The sequence below is a fragment of the Pseudophryne corroboree genome, chromosome 8 (assembly GCF_028390025.1).
Source record: "Pseudophryne corroboree isolate aPseCor3 chromosome 8, aPseCor3.hap2, whole genome shotgun sequence".
Classification (NCBI taxonomy): Eukaryota; Metazoa; Chordata; class Amphibia; order Anura; family Myobatrachidae; genus Pseudophryne; species Pseudophryne corroboree.
The window spans coordinates 394,956,984-394,982,763 of NC_086451.1; positions in this window are offsets into that span (position 1 = coordinate 394,956,984).

Here is a 25,780-nt window from a genome sequence, read left to right on the forward strand (position 1 = left end):
TACACTGGCCCTGTATGTTGTAAAAATTCAGGTGTACAGTTGTTAAAAATTAAAAGCTCATTGCTCATGTATGCTGTAAAATATTGGGGTGCTGCTGGCCCTGTATGTTGTAAATATTCAGAGGTGCATTTGTTAAAAATTAAAAGCACACTGCTCTTGTATGCTGTAAAATATAGGGGTGTTGCTGTTCAAATAACATTACACTGGCCCTGTATGTTGTAAACAATCATAGGTGCAGTTGCTAAAAATTAAAGCACACTGCTGTATGCTGTAAAATATTTGGTTGCTGCTGGCCCTGTATGTTGTAAAAATTCAGAGGTGCAATTGTTAAAAAATAATAGCACACCTCTGTATACTTTCAAATATAAGGATGCTGCTGGCCCTGAATGTTGTAAAAATTCAGAGTTGTAGTTGTTAAAAATTAAAAGCACACTGCTCTTGTATGCTGTAAAATACAGGGGTGTTGCTGTTCAAACACCAATACACTGGCCCTGTATGTTGTAAAAATTCAGAGGTGCAGTTGTTAAAATTTAAAAGCCCACTGCTCTTGTATGCTGTAAAATATAGGGGTGTTGCTGCTCAAATAACATTACACTAGCCCTACATGTTGTAAAAATTCAGGTGTACATTTGTTAAAAATTAAAAGCACACGAGTGAGGAGGACAGATGTGCTTACCTGAAACTCCAACTGATTGCGGCTGAAAACCCATCCAAATACCTCCCTACCTGCCCCTTCAGCCTACTGCATGTCTATTGCCCCTTTGCCGAGTCCCTGGTGAAGATGTAACTGGTCACGGAGCCGGGGAACGCATTAGTTTGTCCCTGCGGGTTGTGGCCTCCTCTCCTCACTGGAGCCACGGCCTCTGTTGAACATCACTTCTACCGGAGGGGTGAGGGGAGACACTCACCTGCTCTATGCCCGCACACCTCCCACTGCTGCCGCTCTGTACTCGGACTCCCTACTGGACTGCTCCATCCTGCTCTCCCTGTTGCTGGTGGCTGCTGCTGGCGATAACCTGCGGGGTCTGTGAGTGTCGCTTCTCACGCTGCAGTGTGGCATCCATCTTCCCACGGCTCTCAGGGACCGGACTGGCTTCTCTCTCAGCCTGCGGGACTACCCTTTCCAGCATTGTTGCCAGCTGCTGCTACCCCCCACAGGTGGCTCGCTCAGGTACCACAGTTTTTGTGCCCCATTGTTTCCATAGCATTCTATATATCATATACCTTCCTGTGCTCCCCCAGCCCTGCTATTCAGCCACAGTAGTGTGCAGTCTCACTATCCTACAGGCTGCTTTCTTCACCCTGGGACTGCTGAGCTCTGCAGTCTATCTGCTGCTACTCCTTTTTCGGACCTTCTGTGTTGTCTGGATTGGTAGTGATCTGTGCAGGCACGGTCACTACTTTCATCTACAGTCTGCAGTGTGTCCCACTGTGCCACCGTGGAGACTGCAGCGTGTTAACTTCAGCATAGCCTAGCCACTTCTCTCACATGTCTCCTCAAAAATATATTATGTTTTGACACTCTATGCCGCTGGGGATTTGAGAGTTTTTTTATATATATATATATATATATATATATATATATATATATAGACGCTCCTCCTGTTGTAGTGTTCTCCATCAGATACCGCACTCCTTCCACCTTTGATAGTCTCCTCTTGAAAAGCACAGTCTTTGATATCTCACTCATGCATCTACTACTCCTGCTCACAATGTCTCAGAGAAATTGCAAGAATTCTGCGACCCCTACTCCGAATATTCTACACACGTGGGAGAAAACTGGTACCCTTCCTAAGTGACTTTCCATTGCAGACCAGGCTTATTATTCAGAAGATACCGCCACGTCTGCTGAGACTCTCTCCCCAACAGCTATTGTTGCTATTGTTACCAAAACCATTCAATCGGCGATGAGATCTATTCTAGCTGACTTTAGGATCGAACTGGCTGACTTGGGCTCCTGTACAGATGCCGTTGAACATAAAATGGATGAAGTGTACCAGTACCAGACGGTGGTGGAACAGGAACTTGCTGATGTGAGGCTTGAAATTGAAACCTTAAAAGACCATCTTGAGGCTTTCGAAAATAGAAACAGATGGAACAATCTGCGTATCTGCAATATTCCTGAATCGGTGACTCCTGATGTCCTTCCTGAGTACTTGGAAGGCCTCTTTCTACATTTGGTTCTGGATATTTCCAAGTCTTCTCTCCTCCTGGATCGCGCTCACCGATCCCTTCATGCAAAACCTCATTCTTCACAGCCGCCACATGATGTAATTCTTCGATTCCACTACTTCCGATCTAAGGAACTAATAATGGCCCTCATTCCGAGTCGTTCACTCGGTAATTTTCTTCGCATCGCAGCGTTTTTCTGCTTAGTACGCATGCGCAATGTTCGCACTGTGACTGCGCCAAGTAATTTTGCTATGAAGATAGTTTTTTTACTCACGGCTTTTTCTTCGCTCCGGCGAACGTAATGTGATTGACAGGAAATGGGTGTTACTGGGCGGAAACACGGCGTTTTATGGGCGTGTGGATGAAAACGCTACCGTTTCCGGAAAAAACGCAGGAGTGGCTGGAGAAACGGGGGAGTGTCTGGGCGAACGCTGGGTGTGCTTGTGACGTCAAACCAGGAACGACAAGCAGTGAACTGATCGCAGATGCCGAGTAAGTCTGAAGCTACTCTGAAACTGCTAAGTAGTTTGTAATCGCAATATTGCGAATACATCGTTCGCAATTTTAAGAAGCTAAGATTCACTCCCAGTAGGCGGCGGCTTAGCGTGTGTAACTCTGCTAAAATCGCCTTGCGAGCGAACAACTCGGAATGAGGGCCAATGTACGCAGTCAGAGACACCCCGACTCCAAAAGAGGTGTGACATAGTCAACATCACTAAAGCCCTGAGGAATCACTCTATTAAATACAGATGGGGCTTTCCTTTTCAACTTGTTGTTTCTAAAGATGGAACCATGCACGTTGTTAGGACACCTCTTCAAGGCTATGAACTGCTACAAAAGTTTGGTATTATCATTGTTCTTCCATAGTTCCTGCAACAAGCGATGGCCGCACATTGGAGCAGCCCACTGACTCATGATCCATACTGGTCTGTTGCTTGACTGTTTGCCTGCCCACATGGCTTTCATAGTCCTATTTCTTTGACAGTGATGTTTTGACCTGTTATTGAATCTTCTACTTTATTTTATTATACTTTTTGATATGTCTGATTTAACACTTTGTTTATTACTGTTAGTCGCATTTCTGTCACTACTCCATGCCTTGCGGTACTCGGTCCTGGTTGGAGCACTGGCTCCCTGGAATGCTTCGCCCGATCCACTTTGCCTGCTATTGCTGGTCTTCGTGTTGATATTTTAAGATTTGGGGCAGTAACTCCGGGGAGACATTTATCTAATGTTTTGCTTGCTGTTCTGATTTTTTTTTCTTCTAGCTGTCATTTATGATTCTCATGATTGCTCTCTCATCTAATTTCTTTTGCTCTCATTTATGCCAATACTTCTTTTTCCTTCCCACCTTGGCTATGTCTCTATTCTTGGCTATGTGAACTGTCTATATGTGTGAAAATGCTTCCTCGTTCATTCTCACGCTTGAAAACTCTTCCCAATTTAGGGTAGGTCTTTGTGCCCTGTACTTACTTGATTGAACTTCCCCTATTCCTCATGGGGGTTCTTCCTGTTCTTTTCTTGGTTCTCCCATTTTCTTGTCTACTGATTTCTTCTTTGTTTTCTTTCTCTTTTACTTCTCTTGATGCAGTCGATGTCATCCATTCATTTTAATACTATCTCCTTTCTTTATGATCCCTCATGACTCTGAAAGTGACAACTCTTAATGTTAATGGCCTTAACTCCCCTACTATATGTGCCATGGCGATTCAGTTTTGTACTAGACGCAATCCTGATATTGTTATGCTGCAGGAACCTCCCCACCCATCCCTATCTTGCAAGAAATACCCGCATGTCTATTATTCTTCTATGTCTTCCTAGCGACGTGGCACTGCAATATTGTTACACCATGACCTTGCCATTACTATTGCTGACACCATCTCCGATGTTAATGGTAGATTTATCATCTTGACTGGTTGTTATAATCAATCTTCTATCATATTGGCTTCAGTTTATGCGCCAAATATGCAGCAGGGCTCCCTGTTCTCAGCTTTTTTCACCCGTCTTGCACAACTACCCTGATGCCTAACCATCATCGGTGGTGATTTCAATAATACCGTAAAGCCTCGCCTAGATCGATCTCGCACCAATGCAGCCCTTCCCTCCCATGCTCGACTCTCGAAACGTCTCATCTCCCACTTATCTCATTGTGATCTTTATGATGCCTGGTGGGTGCTCTACCACTCAGCTAAAGGCTATATGCATTACTCTCCACCTCACGATCTACACACATGCATTGATTATCTGTTTATCGATCGGACGACCTCTCATAATCTCCTCGGGGCCCAGACCTCTCCGGTTTCATGGTCAGATCATCGAGCAGTGGAAATGGATATTAATACTACCCACTCGGTTCCTTCCATGCGTCATTGGCATCTTAATGATGCCTTTCTCCTCAAACCCGATAACATAGCTGATCTTAGTGCAACCATAAACGACTTTTACACTCTAAACAATACTCCTGATATCCCTCCACCAACGATTTGGGAAGCCCACAAGGCTATCCTCCATGGTTCCTTTATCAGTTTGTCGATTGCACAAAAAAAGGCTACCCAGGCACGCATTCGTGACTTGGAGTCTACCTTTACTTTTCTGACTCATTTACATCAAAGACACCCTAAACAATTGTGACAAGAACACTGGGATAGTGTTTGAGGGCAGGTATGTTTGTCCCAGGTTCTTGTCTTACATGTTTTAGAAAATTAAAACTTCTAGGAAAATGCTTTTGTTTTGTTAGAACCTTTTCAGTTTGCTGGAAAAGCTGGATAAGGGCCCTGAGAGAGAGATAGGGCGAGTTCCAAACATTGGGCCCAGTTCGGATCTTTGGCCTCACAGAGGGCTAATCAGGGCTTTCAGCTGTGCAAGAGTCTTATAGGGCTTCTAGCCTGATTAATGTGTGCAGACTGCCTGGGAAGACTGCAGGATCTCTGTGAGAGAAACACGCTTCCTGATACAAGTGAGCTATACAGTGTTTACTGTAGAACTCTGTGTTTTTGTTTAGTGATAGTTAGGAACATCTTGTGTTTAGTTAGTGCCGGACAGGCAAGGTATTTTCTTTTGCTGTTTGTTTTATTTTCTGTATAATAAAACTGTCTGGGGCCAGTTGTACCGGAAACTGGATTTGTGTGGTTCCTCAGCTGCTGCATGCTGCCATTTATCCCAGGAAATGGCACCTTGTACCCTTACAGTGTTACAACATGGTGGAGAATGCGAGCATGCCATTCTGCGCATAGGTGAAAGCAGCAGCTTTGTGAGGCCTGCAGAAAACGGTGGTTTATGCAGATACAGCCCAGTGTGAAGTTACTGAGACTCGCCCTGAGGATTTGATATATGTCCTGGATGAAAGCAGCTACAAAGCCGCCTGAAAAATCTGTCGACATGGAGGAACTGCTTAAGGCCTTGCTGCAAGCTACAGCGGCTCAGCAGGAGGCCAACAGACAGCAGCAGGTGGCAATGGAGGAAAATTGGAGACAGCAGCAGGTGGCAATGGAGGAAAATAGGAGACAACAGCAGGCAGCTGTTGATGAACTTTACAGGCAACAGCGTCAGGATAGAGAGGCCTTAACAGAAGTGGTGCAGAGCCTTGCAGCCCGGATTGGAGATGTGGCCGTCAGTGCTCCGACCAGCTCTAGTTCTATACGGGCCAGTCACTTCCTGCAGAAAATGACAGAGGCTGATGATGTGGAGGCCTACCTGACCACGTTTGAAAGGACTGCCGAGCATGAGAACTGGCCGAAAGCACAGTGGGCCAGTCTGCTGGCACCTTTTCTGTCAGGTGAGCCCCAAAAAGCGTACTTTGATTTAAGCCCTGCTGAGGCTCGGGACTATGATAAACTAAAGACTGAGATCCTGACCCGCCTGGGAGTCATGCTGTCAGTACGAGCACAACGGGTGCACCGTTGGGTGTACGCCATGGAGAAGCCTCCTCGCTCCCAGATGCACGACCTTATTCAGCTAACAAAAAAATGGTTACAGCCAGAGACATTAACTGGTCCCCAGATGGTTGAAAGAGTCGTCATGGACCGCTACTTGAGATCTTTGCCCATGGTCCTGCGCAAGTGGGTGAGCCATGGAAACCCGGGTAGTACTGACCAATTAGTGGACATGGTAGAGTGGTATTTGGCAGCAGAGGAACTACTGATGACTACCCAGCAACCCATAGATCCTCGACAGCGCCCTTCAGTAAAGACTGGTAAGACTGTTCCGTGGGAAAATGTTGCTGGGCGGTTAAGAGAACGCAAGGCTGGAGAGACTGTAAACACTGGCCCTGGAGACAGGCCAATGGGGCTAGAACGGTCTATGCTGCCCAAACGGGTTGATAATCGTGTGGTATGCCAGGTCATGTTATTGCCAATTGCCCAGTCACGCAAGAACCCATGCAATGTGATGCTGCCTTTGAATGTCGCAGAATGTCTTTCTTTGCTAGGTTAGCCTGTACTGTGGTACCTTCACCTGAGCTGGAAAAACAAATGTGTGATGTGTTCTTAGAGGGTAACCGGGTAGAGGCCTTGATAGATTCAGGAAGTTTAGTTACCCTCGTGAAAGCGGGGTTAGTGAACCCCTTAAAGGTCCAGCAAATACCTATTGGGGTAACTTGCATACATGGGGATACCAAACATTATGTCACTGCAGAAGTGAATATAGAAACTTGTTGTGGGTCAGCAATTGTTAAAGTAGGACTGGTCCCCACCTTGTTGCATGAGGCCATAATAGGGAGGGATTTTCCTCATTTTTGGAAACTGTGGGAATCACGTTTATCAACAGATGTGAGAAGTAAAGAGCCAGTTGATAATACCGGTGATTTCATGGATGTACGTGTGTCTTCGGAACTTTCTGACCCTTTGCCTTTTGCTAGTTTGGTTGGGGAAGGGACATATGGGGAATCCAGTGAAGACCCTCTTGCTGGGAACACAGACATAGTAGTTAGAACTGAAAGCGTGCCTGACCTGGAGGTAAAGAAGGATCTGTTTGCATCTGAACATTTAAAGGATCCTACCTTGATAAAGGCTAGAGAAAATGTTAAGATTGTTAACGGGGAACCTGTGGTACCAGATGACAGGGTTACGTATCCCCACATGGCCATCTGTAATGTGCTCTTGTACCACATTGTCAAAAGGGGTGAGAATGTGGTGGACCAGCTGGTAGTTCTCCAGCCTTATCGGAGAATTGTACTAGATTAAGCTCATAGTCACGTTATCACAGGACATTTAGGGGCAGAAAAAACCACTGAAAGAGTTTTACAAAGGTTCTTTTGGCCAGGGGTTTATAAAGAAGTGTCTGAATATTGTTCTTCCTGTCCTGAATGCCAGTATCATGCCCCTAGACCCCATTTCAGGAGCCCACTAGTTCCCATGCCTATTATAGAGGTCCCGTTTGACCGAATAGCCATGGATCTCATGGGCCCTTGTTAAAGTCTGCTCGGGGCCATCAGTATATCCTGGTAATTATGGACTATGCCACTCGATATCCCGAGGCTGTCCCTTTACGCACTATCACAACCAAAGCGATAGCTAGGGAGCTGGTGCAGGTTTTTAGTAGAGTGGGAATACCAAAAGAAATTTTGACTGACCAAATCACTCCATTTATGTCAAGGATCATGGAAGAATTGTGCAAATTATTTAAGGTCACTCATCTCAGGACGTCCATCTACCATCCCCAAACTGACGGGTTGGTGGAAAGGTTTAATAAAACATTAAAAAGTATGTTAAAAAAGGTTGTTGAGAGAGATGGGAAAAACTGGGATTGTTTGTTGCCCTACTTGTTAATGGCCATCAGAGAAGTTCCTCAGTCCTCTATGGGGTTTTCTCCATTTGATTTGTTGTATGGTAGACACCCCAGAGGACTGTTGGACATTGCCAAAGAGATGTGGGAAGGACAGCCCACTCCTTATAGAAGCGTTATTGAACATGTAACACAAATGCAGGATAGGATTGCAGCTGTGGTACCTATTGTCAGAGAGCACATGGAACAGGCCCAAAGTGCTCAACACAGGGTCTATAACCGGAGTGCCAAGATACTGGAATTTGCTCCTGGAGATAGAGTTCTTGTTTTGGTACCCACTGTGGAAAGCAAATTCCTAGCTAAATGGCAGGGTCCATTTGAGATTAGGTAAAAAGTGAATGAGGTTAATTACAAAGTATACCAGCCGGGAAAGAGAAAACCCGAACAAATCTACCATGTTAACTTAATCAAACCCTGGAAAGATAGGTTGTCTCTGTCAGCGGAGCCTTGCCCTTCGGTGTCTTCACCTCGGTTGCTTCCCGCAGTAAAGGTGTCAGAGACATTATCAGCTGATCAGAACAATCAGGTTAAAGAATTTCTCATCCAAAATAGGTAGATATTTTCAGAGCTGCCTGGCCGAACAACCATAATAAAACATGACATTGTCACAGAACCAGGGGTCAGGGTTCATTTAAAGCCATATAGGATTCCTGAAGCTCAGCGAGAAGCTGTTTCTAAAGAAGTTAAAACCATGTTAGAACTTGGAGTCATAGAGGAATCTAACAGTGAGTGGTCCAGTCCCATAGTTCTCATACCGAAGCCCGACGGTAGCATACGCTTCTGTAATGACTTTCGTAAGTTAAATGAGGTGTCCAAGTTTGACGCATACCCTATGCCCCGTGTGGATGAGCTTATAGAAAGGCTGGGAACAGCCAGGTTTCTCACCACGTTGGACCTGACCAAAGGTTACTGGCAAATACCTTTATCTGATAGCGCAAAAGAAAAAACAGCCTTTTCGGTTCCGGAGGGGCTGTACCAGTATAAGATGTTACCCTTTGGGTTGCATGGGGCTCCAGCAACCTTTCAACGGGCGATGGATAAAATTTTGAGGCCCCACAGAAAATATGCAGCTGCCTATTTGGATGATGTGGTAATTCACAGTACAGACTGGGGGTCCCATTTGGTTAAAGTACAAGCAGTACTGAACTCAATCAGAGAGGCAGGGTTAACTGCTAACCCAAAGAAGTGCTGCCTCGCAATGGAGGAGGTAAAATACTTGTGCTTCTCCATAGGCAGAAGTCTGATTAGGCCCCAATTGAATAAAATTGATGCTATTCAAAACTGGCCTTGTCCAATGAATAAAAAACAGGTAAGGGCTTTTTTGGGAATAACTGGGTACTATAGACGGTTTATTCCCAATTTTGCGGCCACAGCGGTGCCGTTGTCAGACCTTACCAAAGGGAAGCAGTCAAATATGGTGAAATGGAACCCTGATGCAGAAAAAGCGTTCCAAGCGTTAAAAGTGGCTTTGTGTTCACAACCGGTATTGATAACACCAGATTTTTCAAAAGAATTTGTGGTACAGACAGATGCCTCTGAGGTAGGGATAGGGGCTGTGTTGTCCCAAACCAGAGATGGGGATGAACACCCTATCATTTATTTGAGTAGGAAACTCAATGAGCATGAAAAAAGGTATGCCATTGTGAAAAAGGAGGCTTTGGCCATTAAGTGGGCACTAGATACCTTGAGATATTACCTCTTGGGTAGACAATTCAGACTAGTGACAGATCATGCCCCTTTAAAATGGATGTATGTAAATAGAGGTAAGAATGCTTGTGTAACTAGATGGTTTCTAGCGTTGCAGGATTTTAAGTTTACTGTCAAATATAGACCGGGTACACAATTGGCCAACGCAGATGCATTGTCCCGCATCTTCTGTTTGGGGGCTACAAGTGTTCCGGCCCCTAGGTCGAAACAGGGGCAGGTATGTTTGTCCCAGGTTCTTGTCTTACATGTTTTAGAAAATGAAAACTTCTAGGAAAATGCTTTTGTTTTGTTAGAACCTTTTCAGTTTGCTGGAAAAGCTGGATAAGGGCCCTGAGAGAGAGATAGGGCGAGTTCCAGACATTGGGCCCAGTTCGGATCTTTGGCCTCACAGAGGGCTAATCAGGGCTTTCATCTGTGCAAGAGTCTTATAGGGCTTCTAGCCTGATTAATGTGTGCAGACTGCCTGGGAAGACTGCAGGATCTCTGTGAGAGAAACACGCTTCCTGATACAAGTGAGCTATAGTGTTTACTGGAGAACTCTGTGTTTTTGTTTAGTGATAGTTAGGAACATCTTGTGTTTAGTTAGTGCCGGACAGGCAAGGTATTTTCTTTTGCTGTTTGTTTTATTTTCTGTATAATAAAACTGGCTGGGGCCAGTTGTACCGGAAACTGGACTTGTGTGGTTCCTCAGCTGCTGCATGCTGCCATTTATCCCAGGAAACGGCACCTTGTACCCTTACAGTGTTACACAATGCACATATCTTAAACTCCTCTCCATCAAAGGCCAACTAGACCAGATCCTTTCCACTAGAGCTTCCCAAGCCCTCTTATGGGCTGGACAAAAATTTTACAAAAAATCCATTAAAGCTGACTCATGGCTAGCTCGCCAATTTCATGCTAAATGTACTCGTAACTGTATTTTTAACCTGACATGCTCTGACGGCTCTACTACATATGACCCCCAGCTAATGGCTAACCAATTTCGATCATTCTACAAATTTCTTTATAACGTAACTGCAACTGGCAGTGTACTCCTTCACAATCTAGATGCAATGCGGCAGTACTTAGATAACTGTTGTCTCCCTAAACTCTCCCCAACTCAAGCATCTTCCCTTAATACTCCGATTATGGACGAGGAAATTCTTGATGCTATTAAAACTCTGCGACGCTCCGCGGCTCCTGGCCCATACGGCTTCACTGCCCTTTATTTTAAGAAATGTTCTACTTCTCTCTTACCTATGCTCACGCTCTTTTTAATTCTCTCTTACAGGGAGCCTCACTCGACTCAGCCACTACCAGGGCCAATATTATAGTGATCCATAAGCCTGATAGAGATCCATCAGAAATGTGTAATTATAGACCAATATCTCTGTTGAGTATGGAGATAAAGCTCTTTGTCAAATTCTAGCCAACGGTCTGGCCCCCCTTTAACCCATTTTGATTCATCCGTATCAAGTAGGCTTTGTCCCTAATAGACAAGCCTCCGACAATACCAGATTGCTTATTGACTTAATTTACCTGGCTAGTAAGAGATCTCTCACGGCCCTGGTGGTGGCTCTGGATGCCGAGAAGGCTTTCGACAGAGTGGACTGGTCTTTCATACAGCAGACCCTTCTCTATATGGGGTTTGAGGGGCCCTTTCTCACTGGGGTTCTTTCTTTATATTGTAATACATTGCCCTCCATTTTGGTTAACGGCCTGGTTTCCGATCCTTTTCATATTAATAATGGCACTAGACAGGGTTGTCCCCTTTCGCCCCTAATATTTCCTATAGTCACGGAACCCTTAGCAGCAAGAAATCGACTACATAAAGATATCACTTGTATTAGATTTGGCCCCGTTGACCACAAAATCACCCTCTATGCTGATGACGTAATCTTGACCCTGACCAACCCTGCTCAATCTCTTCCTACTTTATTCATGGAAGTTGATCTGTACAGTCAATTTTCCAACTATAAAATAAATATTACCAAATCAGAAGCTCTAGATATTAATATTGTCACCCCGGAACTCACCTCTCTACAAATTGTGTTCCTGCTTCGCTGGCAGGATCATAAAATTAAGTATTTATGTATATATTTTACTAGATTACATTCAGACCTGTATTCTGTTAATTTCCCCAGATTGTTCGCCTCCATTAAATCAGAATTTGCATCTTGGAATTAACATTTTATTTCATGGCTGGGTCGTACGGCATCTGTAAAGATGTCAATCCTTCCTTGTTTGCTTTATTTGTGGCAAACTCTTCCCATACCTGTCCCTACAAAATCCTTAAAAAAATTACAAGGAGATATTAACAATTTTGTCTGGGCGGGGGAAAAACCTAGAGTTCGGAAACAAATTTTACAGAAACATCATACAATGGGGGGTCTTGGACTTCCAGATCTTGTAAAATATTACCGTGCTGTTCACTTGGCACCCTGCATTCTTTGGCATGCCCCGCCCTCCTAAAGAGTGTGGACATTTATAGAAGCGGACTGGTTTTGTGCTATTCTCTTAATACTCTCTTGTGGTCTCCCTCTTCGAGCCGTCCGGCTCCGTATACTCTTCTACTATCTACTCGTCACACTCTACATATGCGGGATCTCTGTGTATTATACCACTTACGCTCTTTTTATCCTTTGTTAACCCCTCTTTGGAATAATCCTGCTTTCACTCCCGGCCTGGATCCCAAGGCCTTTCATCACTGGACCCGACACAATCTCCTCTTGCCACTTGATATCGCTCCTTTGACTTCCTTTCCTGATTTTTGATCCCTTCAATCTCAATTTTCGTTTCCTCACAGTGTCTTTTATCAATATTTACAGATCCGTCATTTCTATAAATCTCTTCCACGTCTAACCTCCCCCCTTTTTTGTTCCCAGATGGAATCCCTTTGCCACCACTCCCACATAACTAGAAAACTCATCTCTACCTTTTATCAAATACTTGTTTCCTATCAACAACCCTTAAAAGACGCACATGAATTGGCATGGGAGAAAGATACGTGTGACGTTCTTGATCCCGCTGACTGGATTAACATTAGACTAGCAATTGCAAAATTCTCTATTTCTGCACGTGTCAAGGAAAACGCATATAAAGTCTATTACCACTGGTATATGGTCCCTGCTATGCTTCACGCCATCTACCCTACATCCAGTGATTTGCTGGAGACATTGCAGCCAAAGGGGAGTCTTCCTGAATACTTAGTGGCATTGCCCACTTGTTTGTACCTTCTGGAGTGAAATTCACAGCCTGATTACACAGGTCACTACTGTTCATATGCCCTCCTCCCCACTCTATTCCCTATTGTTTAGACCTATCCCTGATACTCCCCGCTCAACTCAAAAACTGATTAATCAGATTCTCAGTTCAGCTTAATGCCATATAGCCTCTCAATGGAAGCATCCTTCCTCGCCCTCCTTAACAGCTATGATTAATGCCACCTGGTCTACTTATAAGGTTGCGAAAATTACCTCAATTTTACACGACACTCCCTTAACGTTTATTAAGGTATGGTCGCCATGGACTACCCACTTTCAAGCCAAAATTCCATTAACTACCTTTTAACCTTCCATTACTCTCTTCCACGGATTTGGATACACTGACCACCTTGTTCTCTTCTCTCTTCCCACTCTACTGTTCCTTTTTCTCTTTTCTTCATTTCTATCTCTTCTCTTATTTTCTTCTCTTCTTTCTTGTTTTCTACTTTACTCACTCATGGCAGACTTGGTTTTATATTGCCTTTTTATTCCTATTGCCTTACCTGTTTACTATGTCTTGTTATTTACCTATCCTCAATCTCTCATGAGATTGACCCTCTCTGTTGATATATGTATACTGTTTGTTATTTTTGTTCTACCTTGAAAATACAGTAAACAGATTTTCTAAATAAATTTTTTTTAAAGCATACTGCTGTGTGCTGTAAAATATAGGGGTGCTGTTGGCCCTGTATGTTGTAAAAATTCAGAGGTGCAGTTGTTAAAAATTAAAAGCACACTGCTCTTGTATGCTGTAAAATATAGGGGTGTTGCCTTTCAGATAACATTACACTGGCCCTTGCAAGTGCTGGGAAGAGCACCGCCAGTCCAGTTGCTGATATTGAGATTGCGGATGTCACTATAGACGTACACCAGGATGAGGAGGATATAGCTGTAGCTGGCGCTGAGGAGGAAGTTGCCGATGAGAATTCTGATGTGGTTTGTTTGAATAAGGCACCAGTGGAGACAGTTGTTGTCCGTGGGATGAGAAAGCCCATTGTCATGCCTGGGCAAAATACCAAAAAAGCCACCTCTTCAGTGTGGAATTATTTCCCCACAAATCCGGACAACAGGTGTCAAGCCATGTGATGCCCTTTGTCAATCCGTAATCCGTAATAAGTAGGGGTAAGGATGTTAACCACCTAGGAACATCCTTCCTTTTACTGTACGTCACCTGCAGCGCATTCATCAGAAGTCATTGTCTAATGACAATTGAATGAAATTAAAGTGAAGTACATTGTCAAAGTATGTGCTGTTTGTTGCCTAGTTTTTAAAACTGCCATCCTGCCTGCCACTACAGTGCAACTCCTAGATAGGCCAGGTGTTTGTGCAGCACACTTGTGTCACTTAGCTTAGTCACTCAGCGACCTTGGTGCACCTCTTTTTTTTTCTTTGCATGATGTGCTCTTTGGGGCCTATTTTTTTAAACTGAAAACAGAAAGATACCCTTATTGTGCTTATTGTCAGTAGCAGCCCTTAGTCCCACAGATAAACCTTCACCGTGGTTTTAATAGACAAAATTTGACAAAATAGTGAAACCAAGTGGCGCACCTTTACACATTCAGTGATAATAAATTTGTATACACAGTATTGATGTACAAGATACTTCAAAAACTTCAAACAGATAATGATAAACTCTCCTTTGGATATTCGATACAATAAAGCTAAACTTAATTAAAGTTGTTTGAAAATACAACCAATGAAGGCAGCCAAATGCTTTTTCTGCATCTTTCTTTGTGTTCCAATATTCAGGTAATCCTGAAAGACTGTACCTGCACCGCCATCCTGTCTGTCACTGCAGTGCAACTCCTAGATGGGCCAGGTGTTTGTACCGCCCACTTGTGTCGCTTAGCTTAGTCATCCAGCGACCCCGATGCAACTTTTTGGCCTAAAAACAATACTGTGAGGTGTTCAGAATAGATTGGAAATGATTGGAAATTAATATTATTGAGGTTAATAATACCATAGGATCAATATTATCCCAAAATTCTGTGATTTTAGGTGTTTTTATGTTTTTTCAAAAATCATCCAGATCCAAAACCAAAACCCGAAAGGGTGGTTTCTGCAAAATCAATCCAAATCCAAAACACGAGCGGGGATCCAGATCCAAAACCAGAACACGAAAAGTGATGCACATCTCTACTCTATTCATTTTGATACAAAAGTTTCTCTGAAAATAAGGCAATGTAGACCAATTTTCTCATTTTGTGATGATATTTAAACAAAAAGAACATAAAGATAAGCGACAGAGACAGTTTTGAAACACCAGTGGGCGCAATATCCACATCTTCTCTTTCTATAACGGTTTCAACATACTTATAGTACAACTAGCTTGTCTAATTGTTTGTCAGCTGCTCTATTCAATTTAGGGGAGTGCTGTATCACAGACCATTCATACAGTATATGTTCTTTGATTAATTATATGTATGTAAGCAGATGGTCAAACATTTTGTCAACGTTTCAAGGCTTCCATGCCTTTTCATCATGGCCACATGTAATATTGTAAAAATAAATTATAAATAACTATAATAGAGAGCACAAACATACATAATAATAAAAACAATTTATTGTTATAAACAGCATTAAAATTCAATTAGTATAATAATATACAACGGAGCTAGAGAGCCAAGTGCCAATATAAAGAGACACTAGATCATATCATATCATATATTCATGATGAATTGGGATAAATAAATTGATGTAATCCCTTTTTAACTCCTATGATGGTTGATCCAGTAAAAAAGGGGGAAAAAGTTACTTAGTATCCAAGACAATTATTATTCAGCTGAATCCCTGTTACTAAATGCAGTGCCTGTAGTATTGTAAATTGCCTCATTCGATGGTACCAGTATTCATGCAGTGGTGCGCAATGATTCTCCAACAAAAGGTGATTTAAACTCCTTTGACAACGTAATGATGACACCACTCTGCCCAGTGGCGGAACAAGCAAGCGGTGGGCCCAGGTGCGACAAAATGCTTTGGCCCCCCCCCCCCCATCCAAGTCCACCCCGGGGGCAGTGCGCGCCGTAGGCGCGCGCAAAAATACATAGTGGCGTGGCTTCGTGGGGAAGGGGTGTGGCCACAAAATAATACCAACACAGTAGTCTCCATTATTCAAATTACGCCGCACAGTAGCACCACTACACCAGGTAGAGACCCTTTTACACCTTACAGCGAACAGATTCCTCTTTTTACACATTACAGCAGACAGCGTGCCCTTTTTACACATAACGGCAGACAGCGTGCCCTTTTTACACATAACGGCAGACCGCGTGCCCTTGTTACACATTACGGCAGACAGCGTGCCCTTTTTACACATTACGGTAGACAGCGTGCCCTTGTTACACATTACGGCAGACAGCGTGCCCTTGTTACACATTACGGCAGACAGCGTCCCCATTTTTACACATTACGGCAGGCAGATTCCTCCTTTTTACACATAGCAGCAGGCAGATTCCCCATTTTTACACATAGCGTCAGGCAGCCCCCCTTTTTTACACATTACGGCAGGCAGAGTCCCCATTTTTACACATAGCGTCGGGCAGATTACCCCTTTTTACACATAACGGCAGACCGCGTACCCTTGTTACACATTACGGCAGACAGCGTGCCCTTTTTACACATTACGGCAGACAGCGTGCCCTTGTTACACATTACGGCAGACAGCGTCCCCATTTTTACACATTACGGCAGGCAGATTCCCCTTTTTACACATAGTGGCAGGCAGTCCCCCCTTTTTACACATTGCAGCAGGTAGTCCCTTTTTACACATTGCGGCAGGCAGTCCCCCCTTTTTACACAGTGCGGCAGGCAGTCCCCCCTTTTTACACATTGCGGCAGGCAGTCCCCCCTTTTTACACATTGCGGCAGGTAGTCCCCCCTTTTTACACATTGCGGCAGGCAGGCACAAGAAAGAAAGAAGGAAAGAAAAAGAAAGAAAGAAAGAAAGAAAGAAAGAAAGAAAGAAAGAAAGAAGAATTATACTTACCCTCAGGCTCCTCGGTGCAGCTGCGTCAGACGACGATTCCCGGGCAGTAGAGAATGAGGAGGAGGGAGCCGGAGGACGGAGCCGCAGCAGCGCTTTGTTACTGGTGGAGGCGCTGCTGCTGCTGCCCCTCTGCTTCCCTATAGGCTGTTCTCGGAAGACAGCCTATAGGGAAGCAGAGGAGCAGCAGCAGCAGCGCCTCCACCAGTAACAAAGCGCTGCTGCGGCTCCGTCCTCCGGCTCCCTCCTCCTTCCCCCGTCTGTACCGCTGCTCAGCTCCTATCTCTGGGCGGCTGTGCGCTGCGGGCAGCGGTTGCCTGCAGCGCACAGCGGCATGTAATGAGTCAGTTTGACTCATTACATGCTTGGGCCCCTGGACAGAGGCGGGCCCCAGTGCAGTGCACTGCCTGCACTGCCGGTAGTTCCGCCTCTGACTCTGCCGTTAATAGGATATATTCTCACCATACATGCAGTTCTTAATGCCGTGTCCCATTGCACAAGGACGAAGCGGCCGCAGCGGCGGTGGATGCTCGATGTTGGTGCCGGGTCCTATCGCACAAGGACCAGATGGCACATGCAAAAGTGGCAGCAAACCAAGCTGGAAATCACAACGGTGAGGGGCACCTGGATGGGCACTACAGGTCTTAAATGCAGCTGGGTAGAGATGTCCTGGATATAGAGAGCTAAAATTGCGGCTCCGTAACTCCGTATCACAGCCCCTAATATTGTAACAAGCATGTTTACAAGACAACTGTCTTACCTTAAATACCATGCTGGACAAAAGAAAAAGACCAAAAAGAGAAGTTCCTGCCTCCAGAGGTGATGTAAAACTTGTCATACCATAGCAGCAGATACACTGTGGTGTCTGAAAACAGACTCAGCTACACCTCCTATAAGTGAAAATCCACTTTGAGGTGACAGTGCTCATATGTACAGTACAGTACAGTACGTAAGTAAAAACATAACTTAGTACTGTATATAGCACCAATGACCATATCAGTGGCAGAGGTGTTACGGTAATTGGTGCAAACTACTTAGCTTTGTTTTTACTTCATGCACACACTCTTCTGAATGGCAAACAGTGTAGAAAGGAACATTTTCTCCCTGTCTTCATGCACTTTCTTGCTAGGGATGGCCATTCACAGGTCCACCATCAATATCCATGGTGCCATTGATTCAATAAGCCATTGATGAGAAACCTTCAATGATTGTAAGCATCAATGGCCATACCTGCTGTAATTAGGGAAGGGGCAGTGGCTAAGGTTAATAATCATAGGTGTGCGCAGGGGGGGTGCCTGGTGCGCACAGGCACCCCCTAATGTCTGGCACCCTGATCTCACATGCCTGATGCAATGATCGCTGAGCAGGCTGATTACTGTACCCTCTGCGCTGCACCCTGTCAGGATTTCATTACTGACCTGACGCCGGGTTACTCAAGGGTGCCACTGCCCACCCGTCACATGCCCACCTCTCTCCTTCTATGCTATGCCAACGCCAGCCACTGATGAGGATCAGCATTCAGCCAGCGTTCCTCTTAGGAAGACAAATTCAATACTGGCAGGCAGTCGGCAGCAGCATTGACACATCACTCATTTTTCCATCAGCAGCAGTACTAGTCTGCGACTGTCAGTGTCAGTGAGTGACTGACTTGTAAGTAAGCTGCTGCAGCTTGCAGGGGAAAGAGAGGGGGAGCCAGACCAGGCTGAGGAGGAGCAGTGTAATTGCAGTGAGTGCTATCAGGGGTGTTTGTTTGGTGCACACCACAACATCTGACAATGTATCTGCTTTATTAGGATTGGTACAAGGGTGGATATTTTATATTGCGTTGACTGTCAATAGATGGTGCTAGACACGCCCAAAAGGCGGTGCTAGACACACCCCTCCGATGGTGCACCCCCTAATAAAATGTGCTGCGCACGCCTATGTTAATAATTATCAAAGCTTGGAGAGAGATAAAGTGGAGAGAGATAATGTACCAACCAATCAGCTTCTGTCATTTTAATGACTGTGGGGCAGATTTATTAAGCTTGGTGAAGTGATAAAGTGGAAGGTGAGAAAGGACCAGCCAATCAGATCATAGCTACCATGCCACAGGCTGGGTTTGAAAAATGACAGTTAGGAGCTGACTGGCTGATGCTTTATCACCTTCCAATTTATCACTTCACCAAGCTTAATAAATCTGCCCGTGTTTGAAAAATGACAGCTGACTGGTTTGTACTTTTTTCTTTCTCCACTTTATCTCTCTCTAAGCATTGATAAATATTCTGCTTCGTGGCAAAATGGATGGCAAAGTAAAGCATCATGTTCCAAAAGCCACCAAAATATTGGAATACCTCTGCCATTGGTGACAGAGAACCATCGGAACTCGCCATCCTTATTCTGTTATTTAAATTCTCCAGCCAGCAACTGTTTATATGTTATCTGACTCTCTAGTGAAGTACAACTCTCCCTGTTTCTCTCTGGCAATTTCACTCTTCCAGCCCAATGCCTCTGGGGGCTCTAGTTTTGTCTGGGCTGATGACATTCATAGGGGTACATTTACTAAGCTCCATGTTTTCCTGAGTTAGCAAACACAGGAGTGCATGGACATTTTTTAATTTGTGGAAACTTACTAAAGAACAAACACATAGAAACATAGAATTTGATGGCAGATAAGTTCCACTTGTCCCATGTAGTGTGCCCCTTTTTTACCATAATTTTATCTCAAACCTTATTTGATCCTTATTTCTTTGTAAGGATATCCTTATGTCTATGCCATGCAAGGTTAAATTGCGCTTCTGTCTTAGCCTCTACCACCTCTGATTGGAGGCTGTTCCACTTGTCCACCTCCCTTTTTGTGAAGCAATTTTTCCTCAAATTTCCCCTGAACCTCTCCCCGCCTGTCTTAGCGCATATCCTCGTGTCTTATTGCTTCTCTTCATTTGGAGAATGTTTCCCTCCTGGACTTTGTTAAAACCCTTGATATATTTGAAAGTTTCTATCATGTTCCCTCTTTCCCTTCTCTGCTACAAACTATACATATTGAGATTTTTTAGTCTTTCTGGGTATGTTTTGTGATGTAGGCCATGCACCATTTTAGTTGCCCTTCTTTGTACAGTTTCTAATGTATTAATATCCTTTTGAAGACATGGCCTCCAGAATTGAACACAGTATACTAGATGAGGCTGTACCAATGATCTATACAGTGGCATTATTACTTCTTTCTTTCTGCTGCTGATTCCTCTCCCTATACAACCAAGCATCTGACTAGCCTTCCTCATTGCTTTGTTACATTGCTTACCTGCCTTTAAGTCACCTGAAATAGTGACTCCTAGATCCCTTTCCTCCGCAATAGGTTCCAAGTATAGTGCCATTAATACTTAGTGATGTGCACCGGAAATTTTTCGGGTTTTGTGTTTTGGTTTTGGGTTCGGTTCCGCAGCCGTGTTTTGGATTCGGACGCGTTTTGGCAAAACCTTACCGAAATTTTTTTGTCGGATTCGGGTGTGTTTTGGATTCGGGTGTGTTTTGGATTCGGGTGTTTTTTTTCAAAAAACCCTCAAAAACAGCTTAAATCATAGAATTTGGGGGTCATTTTGATCCCATAGTATTATTAACCTCAATAACCATAATTTCCACTCATTTTCAGTCTATTCTGAACACCTCACACCTCACAATATTATTTTTAGTCCTAAAATTTGCCCCGAGGTCGCTGGATGGCTAAGCTAAGCGACCCAAGTGTCTGACACAAACACCTGGCCCATCTAGGAGTGGCACTGCAGTGTCAGGCAGGATGGCCCTTCCAAAAAATACTCCCCAAACAGCACATGATGCAAAGAAAAAAAGAGGCGCACCAAGGTGGCTGTGTGACTAAGCTAAGCGACACAAGTGGCCGACACAAACACCTGGCCCATCTAGGAGTGGCACTGCAGTGTCAATCAAGACAGGATGGTCCTTCCAAAAAATACTCCCCAAACAGCACATGATGCAAAGAAAAAAAGAGGCGCACCAAGGTCGCTGTGTGACTAAGCTAAGCGACCCAAGTGGCCGACACAAACACCTGGCCCCTCTAAGAGTGGCACTGCAGTGTCAGGCAGGATGGCCCTTCCAAAAAATACTCCCCAAACAGCACATGATGCAAAGAAAAAAAGAGGCGCACCAAGGTGGCTGTGTGACTAAGCTAAGCGACACAAGTGGCCGACACAAACACCTGGCCCATCTAGGAGTGGCACTGCAGTGTCAATCAAGACAGGATGGCCCTTCCAAAAAATACTCCCCAAACAGCACATGATGCAAAGAAAAAAAGAGGCGCACCAAGGTCGCTGTTTGACTAAGCTAAGCGACCCAAGTGGCCGACACAAACACCTGGCCCATCTAGGAGTGGCACTGCAGTGTCAGGCAGGATGGCCCTTCCAAAAAATACTCCCCAAACAGCACATGATGCAAAGAAAAAAAGAGGCGCACCAAGGTGGCTGTGTGACTAAGCTAAGCGACACAAGTGGCCGACACAAACACCTGGCCCATCTAGGAGTGGCACTGCAGTGTCAATCAAGACAGGATGGCCCTTCCAAAATATTGTCCCCAAACAGCACATGATGCAAAGAAAAATGAAAGAAAAAAGAGGTGCAAGATGGAATTGTCCTTGGGCCCTTCCACCCACCCTTATGTTGTATAAACAGGACATGCACACTTTAACGAACCCATCATTTCAGCAACAGGGTCTGCCACACAACTGTGACTGAAATGACGGGTTGGTTTGGGCCCCCACCAAAAAAGAAGCAATCAATCTCTCCTTGCACAAACTGGCTCTACAGAGGCAAGATGTCCACCTCATCATCATCCTTCGATTCTCACCCCTTTCACTGTGTACATCCCCCTTCTCACAGATTATTAATTCGTCCCCACTGGAATCCACCATCTCAGGTCCCCGTGTACTTTCTGGAGGCAATTGCTGCTGGTGAATGTCTCCACGGAGGAATTGATTATAATTCATTTTGATGAACATCATCTTCTCCACATTTTCTGGAAGTAACCTCGTACACCGATTGCTGACAAGGTGAGCGGCTGCACTAAACACTCTTTCGAAGTTACACACTGGAGGGAGGGCAACTTAGGTAGAATATGTTCTGAGGAAGCTGCCGAGTTGATCTAAAGGCAGAGAAACGCGTAAACCTTTCTACACTTTCTATCAAAAGCCGGCATTTTATTTATTGGCTTTTATGGCCTGAAAGCTAATCGATATCTGAGGAGAAGCGGCGCTGGGTACAGCATACCACCGCACGGTTCACGGGCAGTGTGGAGCCCGACACTGCAGACACAGAGGGAGACAATCAGGAGACGGCTGCAGGAGAGACAAGCACTCTAAGCAGCGTCGGTAGCCTGGTCCGGAAGTGAGAGACACTAGGAACAGCAAGTGCCGTGCAGTGTGGAGTCTGACACTTCAGCACAGAGGGAGCAGACTGAGAAGCGGTTGCAGGAGAGACGAGCGCTGGAGGCAGCGCCGGCACCGTGGCTTGGAAGCGGTGTGTGGTCTGGCAGAGAAGACGAGGTGAGCACTTCACTATACACCTCGCATAAATGGAAATACTGCCGTCTAGCTCTCCTATTACCAATTAAATCATCATCTGTACAAAAGGAAAACTGTGCCCCTCTTGTGCTTTAGCAATTAAGAGACTGCCTTATAGTGAACCATACTGGGTAAATCAATATTCAGTTTGAGTATTGCACAAAAAACAGCTCATTATCAAATTTACCTCATTTCCAGATAGGTCCGCATTTAAAGGAACTGCTACCAGCGGACGGGAAGAGGGATTATCACTATCGAGCTGGGCATACACATCGGTGCAACAGATCCCTAGTACCTGGATATCTGTCTATTCTAAAGGACACTCTGTATTGTAGCTCTTTTGATACAGGAATGAATTTGTTTTAAATTGTATATTTTTAAGGATTGCACAAATCATGTAATGTATTTGATCATATTTACCGGCCGGTATTAATATAAACAATAATTTTTATTGCTTAAAATTAAAAATTATTAATTATATACATTGTTATAGTACGTGTGTATCAATAATATTTTCATATCAGCGCCTCTACCCTCTTTCCACTTGTGGAAAGAAATTTTCTAGGTAGAATAAAGCCAGTTTGTGCAAGGGCCTCCAAATTGCCTCTTTTTCCTGCCAGTATACGTACGGACTGTCTGACGTGCCTACTTGGATGCGGTCACTCATATAATCCTCCACCATTCTTTCAATGGTGAGAGAATCATATGCAGTGACAGTAGACGACATGTCAGTGATCGTTGGCAGGTCCTTCAGTCCGGACCAGATGTCAGCACTCGCTCCAGACTGCCCTGCATCACCGCCAGCGGGTGGGCTCGTAATTCTTAGCCTTTTCCTCGCACCCCCAGTTGCGGGAGAATGTGAAGGAGGAGATGGTGACGGGTCACGTTCCGCTTGACTTGACAATTTTCTCACCAGCAGGTCTTTGAACCTCGGCAGACTTGTGTCTGCCGGAAAGAGAGATGCAACGTAGGTTTTAAATCTAGGATCGAGCACGGTGGCCAAAATGTAGTGCTCTGATTTCAACAGATTGACCACCCGTGAATCCTGGTTAAGCGAATTAAGGGCTCCATCCACAAGTCCCACATGCCTAGCGGAATCGCTCTGTTTTAGCTCCTCCTTCAATGTCTCCAGCTTCTTCTGCAAAAGCCTGATGAGGGGAATGACCTGACTCAGGCTGGCAGTGTCTGAACTGACTTCACGTGTGGCAAGTTCAAAGGGTTGCAGAACCTTGCACAATGTTGAAATCATTCAACACTGCGCTTGAGTCAGGTGCATTCCACCTCCTTTGCCTATATCGTGGCCAGATGTATAGGCTTGAATGGCCTTTTGCTGCTCCTCCATCCTCTGAAGCATATAGAGGATTGAATTCCACCTCGTTACCACCTCTTGCTTCAGATGATGGCAGGGCAGGTTCAGGAATGTTTGGTGGTGCTCCAGTCTTCGGTACGCGGTGCCTGAACACCAAAAGTGGCCCGCAATTCTTCGGGCCACCGACAGCATCTCTTGCACGCCCCTGTCGTTTTTTAAATAATTCTGCACCACCAAATTCAAGGTATGTGCAAAACATGGGACATGATGGAATTTGCCAAGATGTAATGCACGCACAATATTGCTGGCGTTGTCCGATGTCACAAATCCCCAGGAAAGTCCAATTGGGGTAAGCCATTCTGCGATGATCTTCCTCAGTTGCCGTAAGAGGTTTTCAGCTGTGTGCGTATTCTGGAAAGCGGTGATACAAAGCGTAGCCTGCCTAGGAACGATTTGGCATTTGCAAGATGCTGCTACTGGTGCCGCCGCTGCTGTTCTTGCTGCGGGAGGCAATACATCTACCCAGTGGGCTGTCACAGTCATATAGTCCTGAGTCTGCCCTGCTCCACTTGTCCACATGTCCGTGGTTAAGTGGACATTGGGTACAACTGCATTTTTTAGGACACTGGTGAGTCTTTTTCTGAGGTCTGTGTACATTTTCGGTATCGCCTGCCTAGAGAAATGGAACCTAGATGGTATTTGGTACCGGGGACACAGTACCTCAATCAAATCTCTAGTTGGCTCTGAATTAACGATGGATACCGGAACCACGTTTCTCACCGCCCAGGCTGCCAAAGCCTCAGTTATCCGCTTTGCAGCAGGATGACTGCTGTGATATTTCATCTTCCTTGCAAAGGACTGTTGGACAGTCAATTGCTTACTGGAAGTAGTACAAGTGGTCTTCCGACTTCCCCTCTGGGATGACGATCGACTCCCAGCAGCAACAACAGCAGCGCCAGCAGCAGTAGGCGTTACACTCAAGGATGCATCGGAGGAATCCCAGGCAGGAGAGGACTCGTCAGACTTGCCAGTGACATGGCCTGCAGGACTATTGGCTTTCCTGGGTAAGGAGGAAATTGACACTGAGGGAGTTGGTGGTGTGGTTTGCAGGAGCTTGGTTACAAGAGGGAGGGATTTAGTGGTCAGTGGACTGCTTCCGCTGTCACCCAAAGTTTTTGAACTTGTCACTGACTTATGATGAATGCGCTGCAGGTGACGTATAAGGGAGGATGTTCCGAGGTGGTTAACGTCCTTACCCCTACTTATTACAGCTTGACAAAGGCAACACACGGCTTGACACCTGTTGTCCGCATTTGTGTTGAAATAATTCCACACCGAAGAGCTGATTTTTTTTGTATTTTGACCAGGCATGTCAAGGGCCATATTCCTCCCACGGACAACAGGTGTCTCCCCGGGTGCCTGACTTAAACAAACCACCTCACCATCAGAATCCTCCTTGTCAATTTCCTCCCCAGTGCCAGCAACACCCATATCCTCATCCTGGTGTACTTCAACAGTGACATCTTCAATTTGACTATCAGGAACTGGACTGCGGGTGCTCCTTCCAGCACTTGCAGGGGGCGTGCAAATGGTGGAAGGCGCAAGCTCTTCCCGTCCAGTGTCGGGAAGGTCAGGCATCGCAACCGACACAATTGGACTCTCCTTGGGGATTTGTGATTTTGAAGAACACACAGTTCTTTGCTGTGCTTTTGTCAGCTTAAGTCTTTTCTTTTTTCTAGCGAGAGGATGAGTGCTTCCATCCTCATTTGAAGCTGAACCACTAGCCATGAACATAGGCCAGGGCCTCAGCCGTTCCTTGCCACTCCGTGTCGTAAATGGCATATTGGCAAGTTTAGGCTTGTCATCAGACGCTTTTAATTTTGATTTTTGGGTCATTTTACTGAACTTTTGTGTTTTGGATTTTACATGCTCTCTACTATGACATTGGGCATCGGCCTTGGCAGACGACGTTGATGGCATTTCATCGTCTCGGCCATGATTAGTGGCAGCAGCTTCAGCACGAGGTGGAAGTGGATCTTGAT